This window comes from Anabrus simplex, chromosome 5 (assembly GCF_040414725.1).
Source record: "Anabrus simplex isolate iqAnaSimp1 chromosome 5, ASM4041472v1, whole genome shotgun sequence".
Classification (NCBI taxonomy): Eukaryota; Metazoa; Arthropoda; class Insecta; order Orthoptera; family Tettigoniidae; genus Anabrus; species Anabrus simplex.
The window spans coordinates 91,049,406-91,059,942 of record NC_090269.1 but is presented as its reverse complement, the minus strand read 5'-3'; positions in this window follow the sequence as shown (position 1 = coordinate 91,059,942).

Sequence of the window (10,537 nt, the reverse complement as noted above, 5' to 3'; positions counted from 1 at the left end):
ATTGGGCTAATTGTTCAAGTATTGTGGGTTTGGCTCTCGGAACCCATCCGGTAACTCTGTAATTGTACATTCTCGAATAGTGGCCTTGCTACTCCGTACCTGCCATGCTTGTTATTTTTTTGATTTTATAAAGAAAATATAACCTTGTTAAATTTTACATGAACTCTAATTTCGTAGCTTGAGACCTGTTCACACCCGCACCTTCTTTCACCTCTAACTGCCACGGAATACTCCGTAACAATAATAATAATTTATTTAATGTGTGCAAGAGATAGTTAGAAATTCAATTTATTTTAAGTATTAATATGTTGATAATAATACTACTACTTCTGTAATATATGTGGTTTAGTTATAAGATTAATATTTCTCAAGTAATAATGTTATTAGAAGAGTTATGTATATATAAAACAGAGTCCTGTAAATATGTAAACGACATGATGAATGAATAAATACTACTACTACTACTACTACTACTACTACTACTACTCTCAAGCTATCTAAGGTAGCCTTTGCTCACACTTGTATGTGCTTTCTTGGACATGTTGTGTCATCAAATGGAGTTGCTATTGATCAGTCTAGGACCCAGGCTATTTGAGAATTTCAGCCCCCTAAAGATGTCAAAGGCATTGCCCGTTTTGTTGGAATGGTCAATTTTTTCGTAAGTTCATTCCAAATTTCGCTAAGGTAGCTGCTCCTCTTAATCATTTGAGGCGGAAGGATGTGAAGTTTTTCTGGGGACCTTCCCAACAAGAAGCTTTTGAGGAATTGAAAATAGCCCTTTCAAACGCTCCTGTTTTGGCAATTTCGGATTTTAATCGCCGCTTCATAGTTCAGACTGATGCTTCTGGTAAGGCTATTGCTAGTGTTTTGCTTCAAGAGTATGAGGATGAACGAAGAACCGAAGCATATGTATCTAGGATCCTCACAGAACTAGAGAGCAAGTACTCTATTTATGAACTAGAATGCCTCGCCGTTCTCTTTGCCCTTGAAAAGTTTAGGTCGTTCATTGAGCATGTTGACTTTGATCTTGAGACAGATAATCAGGCCTTGTCATGGGTACTGAATCGACCCAAAAGAACTGAGAGACTTACCAGATGGGCTCTTCGAATCTCCGCTTTCAGGTTTAATGTTAAACACATTAGGGGAACCGAGAATGTCATCGCCGACAGTCTAAGTCGAATGTTTGATGGTCTTGAGACTGTAGAGGAGAAATCTGATTCAAATGATCCTGTACTAATTAACATGTTTGGAGTTAACGATATCCTTTCTGATCTACCTTTACTATTTCATGAATTTGCTGATCACCGAAAAGCTGACCCCGAATTGAAAGAAATCATTGACAAAATTGCATCTGGAAATTTGATAAGACCTTATTCGTTGTCCAAAGGTGTCCTTTGTTGTAAAGGTCGTGATGACTGCAACCTTAAAATTGTTGTTCCTAAGGTTTTGGTACCGGTGCCCATGATTTTTAGATATTATCATTCTTCTCTTCTTCTCATCTTGCCGGTCATTTAGGTATATTTAATACCAGACAAAGAATTAGGGAATTCTTCATTTGGAAAAGTGGATCAGGATATTAGGAACATGGTCAAGGATTGTACTTCTTGTGCGATTAGCAAACCTAGCATAAACTCAAAAGTTGGTTTATTGTCTTCCTCCCAAGCGAACCGCCCACTAGAGAGACTATTTATAGATTTCATGCGACCGTTTCCTCGATCCGCCTTGGGGAACACTCACGTTTTTGTGTGTGTGGATGCTTTCTCTCGATTTTCTTGGATTATGCCAAGTAGATCAACTAATTCACGGACAACTATTAGTTGCTTAAATGCTATTTTTGCTTCATTTGCCCCCCCCCCCCCAAGTTCTTGGTTTCGGACAATGCTAGTGCTTTCACCAGTCACTCGTTTAAAAGGTACTTGTTTGAGTTGTGCATTTCCCATGTCACTACTACCCCGTACTACCCCAATCCATCTTTTGCTGAGAGAATGAATAGGAACCTGAAATTTGCTTTAATCGCTTACCATCATGATAATCAGTCCAAATGGGATACCTGTTTACACTGATTGGCTTACGCTTTCAATTCAGCCTATCATGAATCACATGGCAAAACCCCCATGTCCCTCATGTTCTCCTACACACCATATTCTCCTATCTCCAACCTTCTTCGGATTGAAGATCTCCTGCCTGAGCGGGCAAGACCTAATGATGTTCAGGAGATATGGAACGACATTGAAAGAACTTGTTTGTGTCATATAAAAGGACAGTGAAAAGATACAACAAGGGTAGGAAACCTACTAAGTTAAAGGTTGGTGATCAAGTTTTCATTAAATGTTAACCCATTAGTAAGGCTGTTAACAAGTTTTCGGCTAAACTCGCACCCAGGTATCAAGGTCCTTGTATCATCTTACAGTTTCTGTCACCGGTGTCAATGTTGGTGAGTGACCCTGTTGCCAAGCGAATCCGTCGGATTCATCTCTCTCAGGTGAAGCCAGGTAATGTCCAGTGTACCGTTGTTATTATTAAGTGAAAGTATTAACATTGTATTTTCTGGTTCTAATCGTGAACTGTATGTGCGGACCACGTTTCGGTGATCTGAATAATTCGCATCTATTTTGGTAATGTGAATTGTTTAACCAGGTAATCGTAATTGCTGCTTTGGTTATAATTGAACTACTGTTAAAAAAGAAAAAAACATTGTGGTAACTGTGGTGTTCATTCTTGGTTATGTATGTAAGATCAACGTGTAGCAAGATATTCTAATGACATCTATTTTCAGTGTACCTATTAAGGTGTGGAGGTGGTGTGAATATGGTTAACAATTTCTGAGTGTATGACTTTAACTGTTTGTTGTAGAGGTTTGTAGGATTTCTACCTGCTTACATTCCTATTTCTGTGTCAACTTCGTTGGGGTAAATGGGTTCTATTGTGAAGTTCTATCGATTGGGGATTTGGAAAGGTAACCTGTTTGCCTAGTGCATGGATGTTTTATCTTTTCTGTGTTTCCATTTCTGGTCCCCTGTTGTGTGTGCTTCGCAGAGGTGAACCTTACTTGCAACTTAATTTATTAATCATTGTTTACCTATCATGCCTTCTGCATCTTCTGTAGACTTTTTAAACGCTTGATACCAAATCTAACTTGGGTAAGGTCGAAATTATAACTGTTCAAAGGTAAACCTTGTTCACTCACTTAAGGTAGTTGTAGTTAATGTGTTGCTCACTTGTGGCAGTTGACTCCGTGCTAAAATAGTTCAGTGCCATTCCGGAATACTTATTTTCCTGGTTAATTGTTCCCCTGGCTACCGATTATTCTAGCTCATTGTTCCATTTGAGTTGCAGTTGCCTTTGGTGTGAGTTGAGTGCTATCCATTCCCTTCTTTCTTGATTTGGTGTGTTATGCATGAAGTGCTCTATCTTGTGGAGCTGGGTTCTCCTTTTACAAAAAAATTTGATGGATAGTTTTTATCTTGTAGGTAGAAGAAAGTGATATGGTATTATGTGATTATGGGAAATTACCTGTTCACTATGGAGCATGCTGTTGAGGTTGTTATACCTTTATCCCTTGGGCTGCCACATGCCTCTATTTGGTGTTCTTAAAGGTATGTTTCGTGATAATTAGGTGTTGACCGTGTTTAGGTGTAGGAAAGTGTTGTATTTAATTAACTGGTTGTTCCTGTAACTTGGGAGAGTAACTCTTTTATGGTTTTGCAACTCATCTGGAACGATACTATTTGGTGCTACTTGTTAGTTTTGAGTGGTTGTCTTGTTAATTTCTTCATCTCTTATGTCGTACATACCCTGCTAAGTTGATGTACTTTGGTATTTCATTTAACCCTGGAACCGGCAATTTCCCTGTTACTCAACCGGCAGAGTCGCTATCGAGATGCATTACGCCAGCACTGACTAATTTTGAGATAGCGCCTTGAAACTCAACATCTTTATGACATATCTTGCATCATATTGAAGAGGAAACTCTACTCTATAAATACACCACAATTCTAAAGTAATTTATTGTGACAGGGTGTGCGGTATACATGTGAAAAAACGGGAACGCTTTGCAGACGGTCATTCTGTTGTGCTTGCTGTGATTGTCCGATGTGCATTAGCTTTCGAGGCATAAAATGAATGAATTGTCAGGGAAGTAGTGAAATTCGTAATTGTTTGTTTGATCTGGACGGCGAAGGTGATAGTGACGTACTTTTAGAAGGAATTGACGATGATGTTGACAATAATTCGTCAGGTAGTGGCAAGTTATATGAGCCTGGGCTAAGTGATTTCGACATTGTTATTGACGATGATGTGGAACATAATGAACCAGTCACTGATGATAATAATGATAATGACGGTAATGCAGTTGACAAAACAGAACCGAAGTGGACAAAAGTTTATCCTCCAGAGCCAGAAATAAAAGTGGAAGAGAAGTTCAAGGTTAGAAACGCAGGTATATGAAACTGCCCTCCCAGGAGCGGTCTTCCTCTAACATATTTCTATTTGTTTTTCTCTAATGCTATCCGGAATCTTTTAGTGACTGAAACTAATAAATACATACGCACAGGAAATTATACGGAATAAAACGAATTCCGGAAATATGGGTCGGTATTCACGTCTGTAAAGATGGGTTGACGTTACAGTATAAGAAATGAAAAAAATTTAGTTATAAATATGGGTCTGAACCCTAATAACAACATTGAAAAATAGTGGTACACTTCAAAATCGCAAATAACTTATTTCTATTTTTTTCTAAAGTCATGACACTCAAACGTTTCGACTGGAAAGAAATATTCTAACCTGTTGGTAATGGTAATTTTTGATGCCTATATACTCTATAGTTTGAACACCGACAAACCCCTTGAACAGGAGGAATTTATGGTTATTATTGCCGAAGGTCTTGTAGATGAAGAAACTCTTCAAAACATTCCACTGGACCTTCAGGAGAAAAGGGACATCAGCTGGTACGCCTCCCAGGAAAGAAACTGCGGTTGTGCCCTGTCTGTTCGACTGCAGTAAAACAGTCACGCACCCACTTCTTGTGCCCAGGATGTAATTGTAATGTCCATCAACAGTACTATCATAAATTAGAACATTTTTGGAGGCCTATGAAAGCAGGAAGAAAGATGAGCCACTTCGAAGGTAGCGAGGATGAATCTGACTAAGTAGACTCACGTCTTGGTGCGATGTGCCTGTGTTACTTCAGTTCTATTTTACTTTACTATACTTCAATGTAGTGAAACCTTTTGCACATATTTTTAATCAGCATAAAATTGTGCAAATTTTGTATATAGTAAAATTGTCATATAATATTACTTTTTACGTACACGTTTCCCATAACTTTCGGATTATTTCGGAATACTTAGTGTGTGTTGGATACTTCGTCCATACTGCTTCAGGATACAAAATTGGTAAGTTTAATTTCATACTATAGTATTCTTTGTCCTTTTCTGAATAAAATGACATGTTGTACGTAAAAATAAATTGAAAGACAACATTTTTATGAATTTTTCAAATGGTGCTTGCAAAACTGGCCTAAAAGCTTGCCGCTTGAAGGTGAACTGCCTGCCGGTTCCAGGGTTAAACCCTCGTTAAGCTCTCTTAATTTTTACCTGCCACTCTATGGTATTTTCTTATCAGTCATGTTTAACTAGCCATCTCACTGTTCTGTGGATCACCAGTTAAGTATGGGATTAACTTGTGTTTCCTAATAGGGGCGCAGTCGGCTTACTGACGGAATATGGGGTCCGTTGGTTGGTGTGCTTTCCTCTTCACTGCTTTATGTGCTTTCCATCATGCTGCATCATTATCTACCTTTATTTTTTAATTTTCTTGACCTCTTGTAGAAATGGACGAAAGTACCTGTTCGCTGTGAGGGGACAGGGTGGTTGTTACCACTTATCTTAAGCCCGGTTAAACTACCGAGGCCCTATGGGCAACAGGTAGATTGTGCTGCGTGTGACATTTATCGTAACTCTCTTGGTTATCTGATTTGAAGGTATGTTAAACCCTTTTCTTTGAATTTAGAACAGATATTCTCGGGGGGAGAGTAATTGTGGTAATTATGTGAAGCTGTATGATTTAGTGGCTTATATCCTTTCTGTTCTACTGAGATTCTTCTTCTTGTCATTTTTCTGTTCCGTTTTTCATGGAGTCTAAGGTGATTGGGTAGTCATGTTAAACTGAAACTGTAATCTATTTTTGGTTTGATTCTGATGGATATATCTGTTGTTGATGACAAACCTATCCGGACCCCACCATCTTATTATACGTAGAGGTCTCCGACAGTGTTTGGTCCATGATCGTTCTAGCCAAAAAATATGTATAGATATTACCTTAACCATGATTTTGATTATTTCCCAATCTTATAATTCTGTATGTTGCTGATTATTCTACCTTTCTGTTTTCTAGTTCTACCCTTATCCTAAGCAGGTAGTGTATTGTGCATGTGAGATATTCAAATTTAGTTATGCAGCAAAATTGTTAAATTGTCGTTGTGGTTAATGTTAAGATGTTTGGAATTATTGAGATGACTGATTCCTGGTTCTGCACAGCTAAACATTTATTTATTTTGTAAATTTATTTTCTTTTATCCCTTCTGATAATTTATGGAAACCTATTTCGTTGGTCACTGGGTTTATATTTGGTGATGTTATGTTTGTGGTTAGTGTATTACTACTTGGGACACTACTACTTCTCCTTTAACCTAATATATCTGAAAGTTTCGATGATGAAGTATCTGTGAATTTGTGTATGCCTGTAGTTGGGTTGCATTTGTATGCATTTGTATGGTAAGTGTGAACTAATGCATGTTTTAGTGTATTTCCTCTACTCGCTTATTGCCTTGTAGTGTTTAAGCCATTTTTATGGATTCCCTTATATTTCTTGTGCATTTCTCCTATTTCCTTATGGGTTGGTGCGCTCTGAGGATGAGTCGATTGATTGGTATGTGAAGGTATGTTTACGCTAATTTATGATAATGGACATCATGTGGTGACTCATCTACCTATTTTGTGCCCTGTATTCATTCTTCCTTTTCCCTTGGGTTATTTTGGTGTTTTGCCTAACTTGAGGCTTAATGTAAAGCACGAACTTGCACTACTTTAGCGTTGAAAAGAAAATTTAAAATTGTAAAAACCAGCGTAAGGATGCATATTTGATGAAGAATCTGATGATTGTGTATGACTAGTTGCTAAAGATTGAGATGCCAAAAACTGCTAGTGGTTAAGAGGAAAGGTGTGTTTCTGGTTGTAAATATGCTTTGAGGTAATTAATGGAAGGTAAAAAGTTCTTTATTAACACTGATTTGGTTCGAATTATATGGAAATTGATAACCTCTGGTGGAAAATGTGAGGAAGTGAAAAGGAATTAACCTCAGTGAATGCAAAGGAGGTTCAGCCTGTATAAATTACATTAGTTATGCCATGATTTTCGGTGGTACATGTGGTGCTCACTGAACATTGAACTGTTCTTGAGACTTGTGATTGATAAAAGTGATTGAAAAGAAATTGAAATTGATTAATAAAAGTGATTGAAAAGGAATTGGACCTGGGTGTACTAGTGGTATATCATGATGGTTTTGGGTGCAGTGATCTTTATCCCTTATGGACCTTGTATTTTGAAATTTTAGTTTATTTCTGGATCACTGTACGGTGAAGGAGATTATTTTGTGTTTACCGGCGGGAGGCTGTCCCAGGTGGGACACGATTTTAGCCTTTCTCCCCGCACATTTTAGGCCTAGGAGATTCTCCTTTTGAAATTTGTATCACCTGGGAGTTTTATCCCAACTCTGTTTAATTTTATTTCCTGTGCGACTTATGTCGCTAAGTTTCATAGCGTCTTCTCCGCCCGCGGGGTTGTGCTCCATCGTCCATATACGATGTATTCTGCTTTTATCCTTGTTATTTCCTGGTCCGGTGTTGGACCGGTTCTGAAGCGAGTCTGTCTCCCGCGGCTTGTCCGCTGTCCGGCCGAGTTCGGCTTCGCGTAGCTTATTGGTGTGCGCCCAGTTCATTGTCGTCCATCATGGATGTTGGATGTGTTTTGGGTTGGCTCATTGGTAGAGCATTGAAATACCACAACGTGCCTGGGTAACTCACAAGGTATGAGGGCTTCATGCCCTCAAAGTTGTATGTTATTCTGCTGGGAGTGGACGTCCGCAACTTAGGTAATAATTTCATTCATTTGGAATATTGTGAGTATAAGATCACGGCTGACGCCATACGTTAGCTTATGTGCAAGGATCGAAAGTAAGTTATGTTTTTCAAGATTATTTAATGTTCTTTTCTCCTGTTCCTGGATTGCCTCGCCTCAAAACTTGATTAAATTTTGTGGGTATTATTCTGTCCTACGAGTAACTATTCTGATTGATCTCCTTCGGAATGAACTTGGACATTTTGTTAAGTGAAAAGTACTTAGCTTACTGACTGCACCTTTTTAAACTCCGTACCGCAGGAAGAACTCTATCAAAACCTGTTTATCTCTCTGCATTTTTCTGCGAGAAATAACTTCATTGAAAACAGGGGTGAATTTCGTCCTGTAGACCTACAGTATTCTAACCTCTCTTCTATCTCTTCGCGTACTTTCCTTGCGACAAATTTAGGTAACCTATATCGCTCCAAAAACTGCATTTCTGTTAGTTCAAGTATGCCGTTTCCTCTCCGTGATACTTCCTGACACTCGCCATTTTGAACGTTATATATATATATTGTACCCGTCCAAATGGTATTTTATTGGATTTAGAGAAGTTGGTTTAATTTTCGTAATGCAATACGGGTCTGCGCGTGAGCAAGCACCAGCTGATTACCGTGCCGTTCCGCTGCGGACGAGAGAGAACTGGGTCAGGCGATCAAGGTCACCGCACGTCACAGGGTTTACGTCACCTAGCGAGCCGAAAGCCAAGGGGAGTGACATTCCAGAACGATCTGCTCCAAATTTGAAGAACGAATCACGTCGCAGAATAGCTGACGACAAATGAAAATTAGTGAAGATGTTGGATGGTTGGAGAATCATTCTAGAAAGACGTCGAACAGTGTGGTTTCAGAAGAGAGACAGCGAACAGTAGAGTTTTAGAGGAGACGACGAACAGTACAGTTCCAGTGGAGAAAGCGAACAGTGTGGTTTTAACTGACTACAATCTAGTACTGCACGACGACTATGATATTTAAGAGCGCTAATTTAATTTTCCGTGTAGACGATTCAGTCCAGTGCGATATATTATTGCCGCACATTTTCCTGGGTGGAACTTTCCAAACCACGGACAGCCAGTACACTCATTACGCCAAGCGTTGCCGCAGAAATTTGTGGAATGTTCTAGTGTGAATTACGAGGGAAGATTATCACCGAAATAGAATCTTCGAGAAGAAACCCTTGCCAAGGAACATCGTTTCATTAGCAATACAGTAGATTATTCGAGATTCCGACAACTCAACGATGTGCTGTAAACTGAGAAATGAGCTCAAAATTTGAAGCTTTCTGTAGGGTTGAACCAAAGTGTACATCATTGCGCCAGTTAAGTACCGGTACTGTAAGACAAACTCTTAATCTACAACGAGTGTGGATCAAATTTTAATAACAAATTTTACTTTCAGCAATTTCCACGAAGACCAGCCGTCATCATGGAGCGACCAAGAAGGAAATCCTGGGGAACTCTAAAACACCACTGGAGTGATTCTATTCTATTTGACTTCACAAGAATCCTGATGTGTTAAGCCAACGTGTGTGAGCCAGCACGATGAATTTGTTCATCAACAATCCACCATAATCCAGAGGAGGAACCGACATCTACAGCTACATTCAAGACGCCGGAGATTTACATCGGAGTAATAAGTACTCTTGTTACATTTTCTTCTCTTTCAGTAGATTGCTAGCTGGATTTTATTCTTATTTAATGAAATGTAGATTATTTAGAGATCCAGTATTTAAGTGGTGGTGATGGTAGAATAGGCATGGATTCATTGATTCATTAGTTTCATTTTTTGGCACTTTCTTGGTATATTACTGTGTTGATTCAGTGATTGATAACCCCAATTGTTAGTGAATTTCACGAGGTTACGAGTAATTAAGATCTTCGAAATGAATTACGGGGAATGAAGCCTAATAATAAGCATAATAAGAATAATGTGTGACTTCATAAAAATCATGACTATAAAGATGTAATTAATTGGATTATGTTAAAATAATAATTAAATCGAAGCTTTGATAAAGAAATGATTTTTGAAGTAAGACTGATCTTAGAATGGAAGGTGTTAGCTGTGGATAGTAAGCAGCTCATCGAGAAGATGCGTTTAGGAGTAATAATAGGGATATAATAATAATAATAATAATAATAATAATAATAATAATAATAATAATAATAATAATAATAATAATAATAATAATAATAATGAGTCGGAACAATTTAAACTGCTTGTTGAGGATTAAAAGTGAGCGACGATTGTGATGATAATTTTTTATGATGATATTAGACGACAGGGGAGCGCTAGGGTACATGTTAGTCGTGAGGAAAATTGTGATTTATGGTGATATAATTAATTATTCAGGGAATAATAAT